The 15,433-nt window shown below is 43.1% G+C and overlaps 1 long non-coding RNA gene across 1 annotated transcript in view; it reads right to left on the bottom strand.

Moving 5' to 3' along the window:
• Nucleotides 1–10,806: 10,806 nt before the first annotated feature.
• LOC122227848 overlaps nucleotides 10,807–15,433 on the bottom strand; it is a 34,198-nt gene continuing 29,571 nt past the window's right edge. Inside the window, exon 2 of the long non-coding RNA XR_006206242.1 lies at nucleotides 10,807–11,118. This is a non-coding gene — a long non-coding RNA (uncharacterized LOC122227848). The remainder of the gene's footprint in view (nucleotides 11,119–15,433) is intronic.

The following is a 15,433-nucleotide window of genomic DNA, read 5'->3' as shown; positions in this document are numbered from 1 at the left end:
GGGTGAGCAACTCGTCCCAATCTTCCAGGACCTTCCTTGGTTTAACATTGAAATTCCTGTGTTCTTGGGACTGGTCTGAGCAGAACAGGGATGCATCCAACAGCCCAGGTGTTTGGCATTCCTGAACCTTCCAGGTAGTCTCAGAGCAGCTAAGTAAATAGCCAGATGGAATATATATTAGAATATATAATTTCATGTACTTTTCTTTCTGTTATGCATTTTTCCCCTTCACTAGCTATGTATTATATATGGGGAGTAGTTCTTAAAATAGAGAGTAGTTCTTAAAAGAGTGCACACTCTACAGTTGAACTCTTGGGGTTCCACATACCATCTGTGTGACCTGGGAAAGTAGATGATACTCTGTGCTTTGGCTTCCTCGTCTGGGAATAGGTCTATAACAGTATCTACTCCACAAGGGAATGGAAAGAGGAAGTGCTTCAAGCCCTCAGCACAGTGCCTGGGGCACAAAAGTGCTCAATAGTGTTATTTTTGTAATTAGTACTCAAAGCTGGGGGCAAATGGTGTTGTTCTCTTTGGATATGTCTCACTTATAATCACAAGAATGGTATTTAACTATAGGCATCCAATAAATATACAAAAAAAATGACTGACAAAGCCATCCAGCTGGGGCTTGGCCTCAGCTGCATCCTACTCTGCCCTCTCACCCCTCTAACCACCCCCCACTTCCCCACAAGCCCTCAGGTCCCACATCTGACTATGGGTTTCCTTTTTGTTTGTTTTTCTTTTTCAAGTTTTTATTTAAATTCCAGTTTGTTAGCATACAATCTAATAATAGTTTCAGGAGTAGAATTCAGTGATTCATCACTTACATACAACACCTGGTACTCATCACAAGTGCCCTCCTAAATCACCCATTTAACCCATACCTCTACCCACCTCCCTCCAGCAACTGTCAGCTTGTTCTCTATAGGAAAGAGTATGTTTTCTGGTTTGCCTCTCTTTCCCCCACCCCCTATGTTCATCTCTTTTGTTCTTAAATTTCACATAAAAGTGAAATTGTATGGTATTTGTCTTTCTCTGACTGACTTATTTCCCTTAGAATAATATTCTCTAGCATGCCATTGCAAATGGCAAGATTTCATCCTTCTTGATGGCTGAATAATATTCCAGTGTGTGTGTGTGTGTGTGTGTGTGTGTGTGTGTGTGTGTGTGTCTTTTATCTTTATCCATTCACCTGACTGTGGGTTTGTAATACAAATTAACACATCTTTATCCATTCACCTGACTGTGGGTTTGTAATACAAATTAACACTGTCATTTATTAAGCACCTGCCACATGCCAGGCCAGGACTGGATTCTTTACATATACTATGGAATTCTAGTTCACACAAGAAATTTGTAAGGTAAAGAGGGTATTTAAATAGAAATTACATGTTACATGTCAATTCTGAACCCAATTTCCTAAGATGCACCTAAATCAGTAATGCAAAAAAATAACATGTTAGGATGTAAAATACTTAAAATATTAAACAATATGACTATTAACAAATAATTGTCTTTGTCAGTAATAAGGCCTCTCAGCTAAAAGACACAATTAGTTTTTTGACATTCATAGATCTTCAAAAGTTTACATGACATGTGGATCATGAATCAATTGTTTTTGGAGTGTCATTCAAGACTTTTTCCTCACATGGTTTTGCTTTAATCAAGCTATCATTTACATAAAAGTAAGAGCAAAAATGTTAAGCTTTTCACATGGTATATACCCCCCAGAACAAGATAGAGAACATCCCAGCCCCTCAGTAAGTTCTCTGTTCTTCTCAGTCAGTAACCCCAACCCCAGGAGGAACCTGCTGTAGACTGAATTATGTTCCCCTATAATTCATGTATTGAAGCCCTAATTCCTATTGGGACTGTATTTGGAGATAGGGCCTTGACAGCAGTAGAGTTAGAAGAGGTCATAAGGGTGGGAGCCTCCTGATGGGCTTCATGCCCTTGCAGGAGACACCAGAGGGCTTACTCACTCTCTCCCTTGCTCTCTGCCATGGGAGGGCACAGTGAGGAGGTGGGCAACCACCTACATGCTTGGAAGAGAGCCCTCGCCAGAACCTGACCATGCCAGCACCCTGAACTCAGACTTCCAGCCTCCAGAACTGTGAGCAATAAATTTCTGTTGTTGAAACTACCAAGTCTAGAGCACTTCATTGTGGCAGTCCAAACTAAGACAGAAGCTCTACCATAACACCAATTACCATAGGCCAGCTTGAACTCTCTGACCCTTGTGGAGATTTGGCCTTAGCTGATGAGGTGGAGGAGCAGCAGAGATGTGACCACTCAACAGATTGTCTCTGCCCTGTCGGGTGGGGGCCCATGACCCCTGATGATGAGAGGTTGGAACCAGTGGAGAATCCAGATGGCTTTGGGAGAGAACACTTGAGGGAGCTCTGCTTCCCCTGCATCACTTGAAGCTCCTGTCTCCACATTCCATCTGTTCCAATTCAAGTCCAAAGGGATGCCTACAGCTTTCTTAAGTATGGTCTTGCAGATTTGCTTTATTTTTAGACAATTTCTCACTTTCCTTCTCCTTGTGGCCAGTCCTGTCAGCAAGAGAGGGGTGTGTGGGAGGAGGGCAGCTATAATAAATCCTTAATTAGTTGTGAAATCGGTCCCGGAAATATGACAGAATTTATTTGGCCAGGAAACAGGATTCTAAGTCTCCACACTAGAAGCTTGTTATTTTTAATGTGAAGTTGAGAGAGGAAACTCTCTCAAGGTAAGGACCACAGTAAATTCAAACGCACTTTATTCCCCAATTTCATAGCAGTGGAAGCTTGAAAAACTCAGGAACAGCCCACCTGAAAGGGAAAAAAATAGACCATAAAAAACCTGATAAAGTACTTTTATCAAGTATTTCTACTCCCTTGTATGCTGTGAGTCACAAAACAAAGCCCATCCTACAGGATATGGGCTGGGTTTGTGATGCAAGGTCTAACTCAAGCTCCTCGTCAGCTTACTGTGTTGTCTTGGGGGCCCCTTTCCCTGCAGACCTTGGTCTCTTCCCAAGGATAGGGATCATTTGCTTCATTCACTTAAATATGTTGAGAAGTATCTGGTGTCCAGCACACTATTGGGCTCTGAGGACTCAGAAATGAACTCATCATGCATCCTGCCAATGACCCACGGGGTGGCCAATGCTGTGCAGAGGTATGTGGCAGTAGGGGGTCACGTGGAAGGGGCAGTAATGCAGATAGGAGATCATGAAGTATCCACAGAGGTGTGGTTTCTGAGCTGAGTATTTGAAGGTGAGTAGGAGCCAGCAGTTTGGGTGGGAACTCAAGCAGAAGGAGTACAGGTAATGGAGGGGCAGGTGTCAGAGATGGAGTGAGAGACACAGGTGAGGGCAGGTTTCAGGGTCTTACACAAAATGCTAAGTTGCTTGGAATATGTCCCACAGGCAAGAGAGCTCCAGAACAGCTCAAGGCAGAGGTGTGACACAGTCTGCTTTGCAGTTTAGTAAAATGAAGCTGAGGTGCTAGAGAATGAGGAGTCAGTAATGACCCCTCCATTTCTGACCATTACCAAAAAAGAACATGAGCTGAGGAGCAGATGAGGCAAGGTGAGGTAGAGAAGAGGATGATCTCAGTTCAAGGCATGTTGACATTGCAGCTTCTGTGAAACATCCACACAGAGCCATCCTATACATGACTGGATGTATAATTACAAAGCCCAGGAGAGAGAGCTCCTGGACTGCATATACAGCTCTGGCAGCCACCAGCACAAAGGGTGTACAAATTGTTCCACAATGCTAATGGCCAGATCATCAAGATGTCCAGTTTCACACCCTTGGGCCCTCTTCTCCCCGCTTCCTCAACCATCCAAGAACACCAGTGATTCATTCAGATGAAAAGAGAGAAGATCCACTTCATGATCTATGTAGCAAGAGCCCTGGGAGTCTGGGTCTGCTGCAGAAAGGACTGCTCTCCCCATATTCACAGACCAGACATGGTTCTGGGCTACAGGGCTGCCACAGCAGCACATAAAAAACCTGTGCATGCCAAGGTCAGCACAATCCTCTGAGGGAGGGAGTGCACCTGACCATCCCTTGCTCCCATGCCAAGCACTGTCTCAGCAGCCCCTGATCTGGACCCTCACCTACTCTTTCAGCCAGCTCTTCCAAAGCTCCCCTATGTCAGAGCTTGCTCAGACACCCACAGTTCTCAATAGCACACCAGCATACCTCCCAGCAGCTGCAAGCAACTAGAAACACTCATTCCCTGCCATTCTCAAAAACAGCTTAATTGCCTCTGTGGTTTATTATGGGTGGGTTAGATTTATTTCTTGAACAAGCTAATAAACCACATAGTAAAAGTCCACATATTCAAAATTCAAAGGTAATTACAAAGAGAACTCATAGAAGTGTTCCTTCCCACCACTGTACCCCAGACCTCCCAGTTCCCACCCCACAGGCAGCCAGTTATCCCTTGCTAATGCAGAGCTTTAGATGTGTTTTAGTTATACAAGTACATGCACATATTCCTACAAAAACAGCAATAGACTGCATACTCTGGTCTGCACCTTGACTTTTTTCATCTAACAATCAAATGATCTTGGTGATCATTTGAAATTAGTACTTCAAGAGCATTCTCATTGCTTTTAGAGATGTGTTGTAAACAGGTATCAATATCATAATTTGTGTAGAGTCTTCTCTATTGGTGAACATTTTACTCATATCCCTTGTTTTGCTATTGCCAACAATGTGGCTAATAACTACGCTCAGGTGTCATCTCACACGCATGTGAAAAAGTCTGCAAGATAACACCCTAGAAATGAAAACATTGGGTGAGTGTTACCATCTCTCAGAAACTGCCCAAGGGACTTACCAACACTTTTTTCCTAATAACAGAAAAAATAAAGTATAAGGTTAAGTGTTATTAGACAAGGGAAGACAAGTGGCAGGAGATAAGATTGAATTTGGATACAGATTTTCTAAAATAAGGAGTCAGATGGTGGGGTGGGGGGACGGACAGCAAGCAGCGGATGAACATGGCAGTTTGGGTTCCCCAGGAAGCCAACTCTGAGGTAGAGTCTAAGGTTCAGAATGTTTACTAGAGGGTTGCCTTTAGAATCTACTCCTGTGGAAGGGTGGAGGTAAAAGCAGGCGGGGCAGGGGATAAGGCAGGAGGCAGTGCAGGTCAACACTGTGAAGCTCTCAGAGCTGAAGTGATCCAGAAGTGCTCTGCATGAAGCCAAATACATGGGACTTAATCCCCCTGCCTCAGTCAGTCATTGGCAAAGTGATCCTGCAACTGAGGGCATCCTTAAAGACAGCTGAAGGCTTTATGACAATAATACTTATAGCGGCTTGGGCAACAAGCCTTCCTTGGAGCATCTGAGTGCCACATCTTCATGTGCATCTCAAGAGAGTCTGGGATCTCGGGAAATAACAGCCGATATAGAAAGGCAGATTACAAAGAGCCCAAGAGACATTCTTTTGAGGTAGAGATGCAGGACATCAAGGAAGCTCCTGGCTCAGTGAAACTGGAGTAACATGCAGGATCCTAATCCTGACTTAACCAGGTGTGGTGTGGACAAGTAAGGAGTTACTCTGACAAGTAACTGCATAAGTTCCTCCCACCCACCACTTCTAGGCAAAGGAAGCTTACTCCTCCCCACAGCTGAGAGCAGCTGTCCTTGGTGCTGCCCATCAGTCCTCACTTGCCCTCTGGGTTAGAGCGCAGGTGTGGGTGAGAGGTGGGAGGGAAAATGCACATGGTCAAGGGTAACAACAGGGTAATCCAAAGTTTAACCCTCTGAGCTTCAGTTTCCTCATCCATAAAATTGCAGGCAATAAAGACTACTTTGCAGGGTTGTATGAGACTTTAATGAAGAAAAGATATAAAATCCTTGAACATAGCAGGAAATAGCCACTATTTTAATTTGTTTTAAATTGAAGTGGTTACGAAAAGCAGGGATTCAGACCTGGTACAAACATGGCTGCAATGGGCCAAGGCCTGAGCTTTCTCTTCCCCTTTAACCTCTCTCTTCCTTTCTTCTTTTCCTTTCTTCCTCTTCATCTTCCCCTTCTCCTTGGCCTCCCCTTCTTGCTAAATCCATGTCCTCCTTTTCTTCCTACCTCCCTATATTCCTCCCATTCCCTTCCCTTCTCACCCCATCCATCACTCCTCAGGGACTTAATCTTAGGAATTTGTAACAAGTCAGAAAAAGCAGTCCTTAATAGCATGGTTCTTCCCCCTCAACACTCTCTCTCTTCATACTATCACTATTTCTCAATACCTAACCATATCACCTTCTCAGAGGCTGTGCTACCTACTGGCTCTTGGCCAACCCAAAAGCAGGTTACTTGTACTTCTGTCTGAATTGAAAAGCCTGGGAGACCCAGAGCAATGGAACACCACGGAGTTGCTTCAGGCCCCCCAAAATTTTCTGTTCAGGGCACTCTACCATGTGGCCACCCCTGAATACACAAATGTGTGCATAAATGTGCATTGTGCAAATAACCAGACTTAGTACCTCATCTCCTGTGATACCGAAAGAAGTTTGCAAAGAGTCTTTAGGTTCTCAGCAAAGCTGATTTTTTTCCCAATGGTTCTCAAAATATGTCTCTGAACCAACAACATCATTATCACCTGGGAACATATTATAAATACAAACTTTCAGCCCCTATCCCAGATCTCTGAATCAGAAACTCTGAGAGTAGGATCCAGAAATTTGAGTTTAGCCATCAGCTATCCAGCTGATTCAGGCATATACTCAAGTGTGTGGACCACTACCCTCACTGAGTCTTTAAGGGGTGTGGTTGCATGATGGGCTATAGAGGAAGGTTTGGTCCTTGGTCTGGCATTCAGCTTCTGAGCCTCATTCCACCCACAGCATCAACTAGAGTAACTTCCCAATGACTCATTGAACCACTGTGGTGACACTGTCCTTACCAGGTATAGCTCTGATTGCTCACTCTGCTGCTGGAACTTTCCCCCATCATACAGCCAAGTCCAATATCCTCAATAAGGCTACAGATGATCTCTCTGTGACCAAGAGGCATTTCCTGTTACTCTCAGGACCATTGCTGAGTACACTGTGCCCACTCAGCAGAATCCCTCTGACCCTTGATTCCTATTTCAAATGTCACCTCCTCCATGAAACTTCATTCTCTCAGGCTCCTTCTCTATTTCCAAATCTCAGACCCTCCTTCTCATGTTCATCAAACAAAACTCTATGGGAAGTTTGAGTGAGTTTCAGCCTCTTTTTCCAAGACCCCTAAACTCATATCCCTTTGTCCTGACTAGACAACACCAAGTCTACAGAGAAAAGGATAATCTTCTAAATCGAGGCACTTGTAAGATATAAACCCAATAAACCAATAAACCCAGCTTTGATTTTTGGTTTACCTACAATGAGATTGTTGTTACTATGGGGTTGAGTCATCATTCATTCATGAATTCATTCATTCATATATTGAGTCTGAAAATACATATTAGAGTGCCTACTATAAGTGCAACACAATGTCTTGTTGAGCATACAAAGTGAAAATATTCACCATATATGGTATTCCAAAATCCTTTATTTTCGTCCTGGGAACACAGTGTAACTACATTTCTGAGCCCCTTGAGAGCTAGACTGGGGCATGTGATTGAAGTAAGATAAAGGGAGTGAGGGTTGAAGTGGTATAAACCACTGCCAGGCCTGGCCCATTGAAAACCTCCACTCCATTCTATTCTTCTGTGGTAACGTTGGTGACTACATTTTAAAGATGGTAGCACCATGAGGAACATGGCCCCTGAAAGACTGCATCAAACCGATCATTTATCAACCACCCAACAACCACATCATAACTGACCAATTAATACTGTTTTGAGTCACAAGCTATTGAGATTTGAAGGCGTTTTGTTACAATAGCTACCATTACTTCCCTAATAAATATAATAGGTCTTTGAGATTTGGGGTGACTGATGTTCAATTTTTTATGTCAGCATCTCTGCTGTATTCCTTATAAACTGTATGTCTTCGAAGCAAATTATTTAACCTATATCAACTGTGATTTATAAATATGGCACAATGGGACTAGTAAAATTTAAAATATAGGGTTGTGGGGGCACCTGGGTGGATCAGTCAGTTAAGTGTCTGACTTCAGCTCAGGTCATGATCTCATGGTTCATAAGTTCAAGCCCCACATTGGGATCGGTGCTGACAGCTCAGAGCCTGGAGCCTGCTTCAGATTCTGTGTCTCCCTCTCTCTCTGCCCCTCCCCTACCTGTGTTCCATCTCTCTCTGTCTCTCAAAAGTAATTAAATGTAAAAAAAATTTTTAATAAATAAAATATAGGGTTGTGAGGATATTTACATATAATTACACCAAACACTGTCACTGGTTTATAGTAGGTGCTCAATTAACTGTGGTTAGTTATCTCCCCTGCATTCCTTCAAGCTCAAAATTTTCACAAAAATAAATGATACTGGATAAAGAAGGAAAATAATTGTATTTTCCTTCTTTCCTTGGGATGGACTGAATCCAGGATTTTCACAGTTTGCCCCAGTTTGGCTTCACACTTCTGTGTTCACCAGGGGATGCTTTATTTACCTGGATGTAGAGTGAATAGGTGTGAACACCAAGGTAACAGCTCTATAGGACTGACATTAGCATTTCAAAAAAAAGTCGTCAAATGGCTGATGGGAAGTGTTTTCACACACTGCCTAATCTCTTTTCACACATCTTTGCTCCAGGCTGGATGCTTTTTATCACCTGTAGAAGGAATTGAATAGATGTGAGTTCCAAAGCCAAGAGGCTTACATCATATTTTAACATTTCAAAGAGAAATCAAAGGAGCCTTTAGAAAGTACTTTCATTTTTCTCAAAGTTATACCTGAGTTTTTCAGGCTTCTAGGAAGTAAGTTTTTATTTAACTCCAAAAACAACAACAACAACGACAAAAACCTGAACCTAGAAATATTGACAAACCACAGTTTCACAGTTGGAAGGGACCTCAGAGTCCAGCAGAGCCCCTTCTGTCACATACTGATGAGATGGCCCCTCAGTGTCTGGTGCATCCCTAGGGTGATGACGAATTCATTCTTCAGGAGGCAGCTGCCCCATTGTTGGATGACTGTGGATTTTCTTTCTCGTTAGCGAACATCTGCTTCCCTGAATATCTGCCCATCCATTCTAGTTATATGCTTTACAGTAAGACAGAATGATCTAGGCTCCCTGTTATGGGTAAACCCTTCAGATATCTCAGGGCAGCTGTCACAGATTCCCTTCACCTTCACTTCTACTATCCAGCATTCTCATTTCTTTCCTCTGTCCCTGACATGCCTTGAATGGGTCCCCTCCCAGATATCCTGGTCACTCTCCTTGTGGTTTTTGAATGACCCAGCTCCTCCGATTAGGATGCATCCATAATAGACTACATGATACCAGTGCCAACCTCCTCCAGCAATCCTAAAATTGTCCACATGATCTCCACTAGATCCTGTCAACCTAAAGTTGTGCCTCTGGTCTCAAAAACCCAAATGGCACACCTTTTACTCAAAACTGTTGAATTTTATTTGAGGTCCTCATTCCATATTACTTGAAATCTTAATTCTGTAGGGTATTTCCCTCTACACTTTTGAGTTCTTGGCTGAGACTTCTTGTAGTAAAAGACAGGTTAACAAGAGAAAAACAAACATAAGTTTATTAACTTGGATATTTCATGTATGCATGGGAGCTAAGCAGGAGAACTGAGTGATTCCCTGAGATGGCCCAAGTCACCACCTTAAAAATCATATTCAGCCAGGGGCACCTAGGTGGCTCAGTTGGTTAAGCATCTGACTCTTGATTTTGGCTCAGGTCATGATCTCACGGTTCGTGAGCTCAAGCCCTAAAATGGACTCTGCGCTGGCAGTGGGGATCCTGCTTGGGATTCTCTCTCTCTCTCTCTCTCTCTCTCTCTCTCTCTCAAATAAAATAAATAATCTTAAAAAGAATCTTCAGCTAAAGACCAAAGAAAGTGTTGGGGTATGGAGGGGAGGTGAAGGTGGAGGGAGGGGAGGTGGGGGTGGGGGGAGGGAAGGCCAGTTATAGGAAGTTTCCAAAAAAAAGTATGCAAACAAAAGTAAGGTTTGTTATGCAGATTCAAGTCAGTGCCTTCTTGTTGATGAGAGTTTCTTTTTTTAAGCGGGGAGGGGCACAGGAAGAGGGAGAGAGAATCTTTAAGCAGGTTGCATGCCCATCGTAGAGTCCAATGAAGGGCTTGATCTCAGAACCCTGAGATCATGACTCTGAGATCATGACCTGAGCCAAAATCAAGAGCCAGAGGCTTAACCGACTGAGCCACCAGGCACCTCAATAAGAGTTCCTTATGATTTAGTCATCCTTCCCTTCCCCAATATAAAGAAGGAGACACCCTTACAAATGGAAAACTGTAAGTGTTAATTTACAAACATATCAACTACCCTACCCAGATTTTGGTCTCTCCTGCATGGGATCAATTCCCTCCACGTGGTGAAAGGAGAAAACTCCACACCACTTTTTGTCCACATTAACATGTCTTTACTATTCCATTCCTTCATTTCCATAACTTTGTTGTTCCAGGAAACTCTTTTCCAGAAAGATAAAAGATCGATTCTTCAATAGAAAGCAGAAAATGGTATTATGTGATAACACTCTTTGAAGGCTTTGCCCCCAACGTCTTCTCCATACAGTGCACACCAATTCTAATTATTATATCATGATCCTTGTTATATCATGATGCAGGCAGGCCAGGTCTGAGGACCCAGAGGGGGATCCCATAGGACCAACCAAGAGGATCCTTGACTTCATGCAGGATGGAAATCAAACGTGAGCCAGTAAGAAGTGAAAGCAGAGTTTATTGAAGGTATAGAAATAGATATAGATGGACAGTCCAGGAGACTCATAAAGGAAAAGAGTGTGAGCCTCATCTTTATTCGGAGTCTAGGGGTTTCTGACTAGATTTCTGACATCATCTATGGATGATTGTGCTCTGGTGCACATGTCCTGTCAGACATCCAGGAACTGGTCAGAAGAAGAACAGGTCCAGGTATTCATCATAAGTTACTTATTCCATGAAGTCAAGGGTCTTGGTGTTGAGATGTCTAGCACTGGTGGTCTGCAATATACCTACGATAGCTTCATCCATTCATTCTTGATGAGGAGAACGAAGGCAAAAGGAAATGCACATAAAATTAAATTTCCTTAAAACTTGTAGCTTATTGACAAATACTTGAGACAGGCAGAGTATGACATTCCTCCAGGAATTACCAACTGTCTTAATGTTTTGCTAAAGGCAAAAGCAACCTTAGTGTGATAATAGTCAGACCTCCAGGATCCTGTAAGTCTTCTTTAACATATGAAAATCTTTTTGGAAACTTCTTTGTCTCTACACTCTCCCCCAACTTAAAAGTATATGACCAGTTGCTCCTCACAATCCCAGTGCAGTTCTTTCTGCCCATGAGTCCTGTCCCTGTGCTTTAACAAATCATCTTTCTGGAGGCACCTGGGTGGCTCAGTCCATTAAGCAACCAACTTGGGCTCAGGCCATGATCTCAGGGCTTGTGGATTTGAGCCTCACATCAGGCTCTGTGCTGACAGCTCAGAGCCTGGAGCCTGCCTCAGATCCTGTGTCTCCCTCTCTCTCTGCCTTCCCTCACTCATTCTCTCTCTCTCTCTCTCTCTCTCTCTCTCTCTCTCAAAAATGAATAAACATTCAAAAAATTAACATAAAATAAAACCACCTTTTTGCACTGAAAACATCTCAAGAATTCTTTCTTGAACATTCACTCTTGCACCTCCCATCGAAAGCACATCAATTCTCACCCAGTCTTTCCTTAGATGTTATCTCTTCTAGAGAAATCATTAACTCCTGTCTCTTACAAGGAAGACATACACTATTTGTATTTGGGGGCATGTGTAGAGTGGGGTGGGGGGTACAAGTCCAAGCAAGAATAGAAGCTGGAAAAGAAGCAAAGAAAAAACAAAAACAAAACAGCTTTTCTCTCCTAAGGTCCTTTTGACTTCCCTGTCTCACTTACACAAACCTAACCAAGTCCCTGATTAAGACCCTCCTTAAACCAGATTTCAAATCTCAGTAAGTATCACCCTTTCTCCTCTGAGACATCAAGCCTCAACTGTCAAGGCAGGATTTCCCTTACCCCAGCAAGCAATAAACTCATTTGTCTTATAAATAAGTTATGTTGGTGACATTTTAGGGAGCCTGTACTCAACAGTAGAATGAAGAAAATAATGCCCACCTTACAGGACCATTGGGACAATTCCATTTTTACAAAAAAAAGAATGTTATTAAGTGCTCTGTTTGTACTACAGGCTCAATAAACACAGTACCTACTACACAGCAGGTACTTTTAATATAATTAATTGATAGAACTGATTAATAACAAGCAAGGCATTAAGACTTTCCCTTCCTTGAGCATGAGGTCTGAGAAGCAAAGGGAGGAAGCTGGAGGGGTAGGTGTGAGAGGAGGGAAATGAAGTGAAAAAGTGAGAAAAACAGAGCTTCCACACCTTTCAGCAATGTGTCAGCGTGCAAATGCACTGACACCACAACATGGGTATCTGAGGCAGCAAAGGGGCAGCAGTCCCTTCCACAGAAACTGAGACACAGCTGGAAAGAGTCACCCAGATAGAACTGCATAACTCAGACTCATGCATCTAGCTGGAGCATGTGTCTTCCTCTCACTGTAGGGGTGGAAAATAATTTTCCCTCTACCCTTCTAAGTTCTCTCAGCTGGGGCCTGTGGAGGAGGGAAAATATTTCCCTTCTTCCCTTATAGGTTTGTCAGCTGGTCTAATAATTAAATTGATATGAGACAGATTAATGGAAGGGCAAATAAATTTCATATGTATGGGAGCCCCATAAAAACATGAGACCCAAAAGATGGGCAGGTGATTGAGGTTATATAACAACCTAAGCTAAGGAGAGGGGTAAGGGCCTGGGGGGTCCACAGGAAGGAAGGCCATTCAGAAAGTCAGGGGAGATGTTTAGAAAACAAATGTTTGCCCTATTATGCAGATAAATTCCTTAGGTTAAAAAGTATCTCTGGCAATAGCTCTCTTCCTGGTACAGACTCCCTTTCCAAAGCAGATTTAGGTAGTTGAGTAGATAAAAGGCTTTTCCTGAATCTGTTGGGTTTGATTGCCTTGAGCTCAAAATAATCCTTATGCCAAAAAGCTTACCTTGGGGGTAGCAAAACCTGCTCCCATTCAGGCTCTTATAAGAAAAGACAAATCAATGAGAAAAAAAAACACAGAAGTTTAATCTCTCATACATGGGAAATACTCAAGGAAAAATTAATACTCTCTAAGAGGTGGCTCAGAATTCAGGCTTAAATACCATCTTCAGCTAAAATCAAACAAGAAAAAGTGTTGAGGGTAGAAGGCAAATAATTGGAAGACCAGGAAAATCAGGGTAACCAAGAGTAAGGTTTGTTTTCACAGATTTTTGTCACTGCCTTCTACATTGGTAAGATTCTCTGGTGATTTGTAGTCAAACTTCTCCTCCCAGTACAGAGAGGGAGACACCCTTCCAAATGGAGATTTCCTGCATAAATGTAAACTTCCCTTACAAAAGGGTAACTTCTACTCTTGTTTGCAGAGCTTCTATATCTACAATTTCTCAAAAGAATCAGCTCAAAAGAATCATGGTACCATAAAGTTACATTCTGGGGTGGCATATTCTGATCTCCTACACCACCAATGGAATGAGACAAGAAGTGATATGCTGCTTAGAAAGGGGTCTCCCTTCTTTGTTTTTCCTTCTTCCTTTTGCCAGATAAATGCCAATAAGCAGAACGGATAGGTCCCACTCTCCCCAAAGCAGCAGGCTCTCTGACCCCAGGATTACACATTCTTGAGGGTTAGGATACACACAGCTTTCCTCTGCAGTCCCTGTGTGAGTGACACTAGGCTAAGTGCTTTTCTGCCCATCTGACTTCAATCACTGGCTGATGATTTTTCCAGTGGGCCTGGAGCAAACAGCCCCACACCTGTATATGCCATGGCCACTTGCACACAATCCCCACAGGTACACCCAAGCCCGAGTCACCATCTTACCCATCATTATACACCACACTCAGGGAAGGGCATCATCATCCACATGAACTCAGAAACCAGAAATGCTGGGAGTCCCTCCGCCTCATCACCAGAACCCAGGTTCTATCACCCAATTTGTTAACTGATATAGGGAACAAAGGCAAAAGAAAAAATTACATTTTCTTACAACTTACAACCCATTGATAAGTCCTTGAGACAAATAGAGTGACCTTCCTGTAGGAACTCAACTGTCTCAATGTTAATACTTTGCTAAGAGCAAAAGACAATCTTAGCTTAACATTATCTGGACCTCCAGGATCCTGTAAGTCTTCTTTAGCATATAAAAATTCCTTTGGAAACTTCCTTTTTCTTTATCCCCCAAGATATATGTCAGCAATCATCCTCCTAGCTTATAGCCTACTGATATACATCTGCAGGGTCACATGACTAAGATTTTATTAGACAGTAGTAAATGACCTTTTCATAACAATAGCTAGTCCCCTCAAGGTCCTAGAAACCTTGCTTCCAAATTCCTTAGAGATTTAACACTATCCCTAACCCCCTCCCAACCTGAAGGTATATAATCAGCACCCACACACAATCCCAGAGTAGCTCTTTCTACCCATGGGTTATGTTCCCATCCTTTAATAAAACTCCCTTTTTGCACCAAAAATGTCTCAAAAGTTCTTTCTTGATAGTTTGCTTTGAACCCCACCATTTCCATATCATTAACTACTGCAATCAGACCTAGGTCATTCCTGCCTCACTTCTACTTATCCCCCATGGCTCCTCCTCTGGTGCCCACTTGCTCTGAAACTCTATTATATGTAATTCTGATACTATGCATAGCCCCCTACAGAATGGGTACTTGATTATAGGCAGCATGAACAGTCATCATAAATGTCGCAATCCAAGGACACAAAAGCATCTCATCCTTTCTTCTCCTTAGATCCCCTGGGTTCCCTTGACCCACCTGTGGCTGTTGGTCAAGGTTGCCCCTCTGGAATCACCACCTCTCCTGTTTCCACCTGCCGTCTTTAGACTGAGCCATCTGGGGCACTCTAGAGCAAGGACAGAGCCCACCCTAGACAGGAAGCTCACTCTATCAGCAAACACAGTCATCCTTGCAGGGACCCTCGTTCCCTGTACACACCCACTCCCCACACTCAACATCCAAGAAGGATGAACCACCCTCCGGATGGACTCCAATCTGCATCTACACCTAGCCCCTGCTTCTGCCACTGTCCATTTTGGACTATCATGTGTAGGATCAACTCTAGGCTATCATGACAGTCACGTCCCCCTACTGGGTTGGCGTCTCACTGCTTCTGGCCACCAAGGCATCCTGTGCTTCTTGAGGGTCCTGACAGAGCAAGTTTCTTCCCTAAATTGTACCTCAAATTCCCTGTCT

The sequence above is a fragment of the Panthera leo genome, chromosome C1 (genome assembly GCF_018350215.1).
Source record: "Panthera leo isolate Ple1 chromosome C1, P.leo_Ple1_pat1.1, whole genome shotgun sequence".
In the NCBI taxonomy this organism is placed as follows: domain Eukaryota; kingdom Metazoa; phylum Chordata; class Mammalia; order Carnivora; family Felidae; genus Panthera; species Panthera leo.
This window is presented reverse-complemented; position numbering and strand designations above follow the sequence as displayed.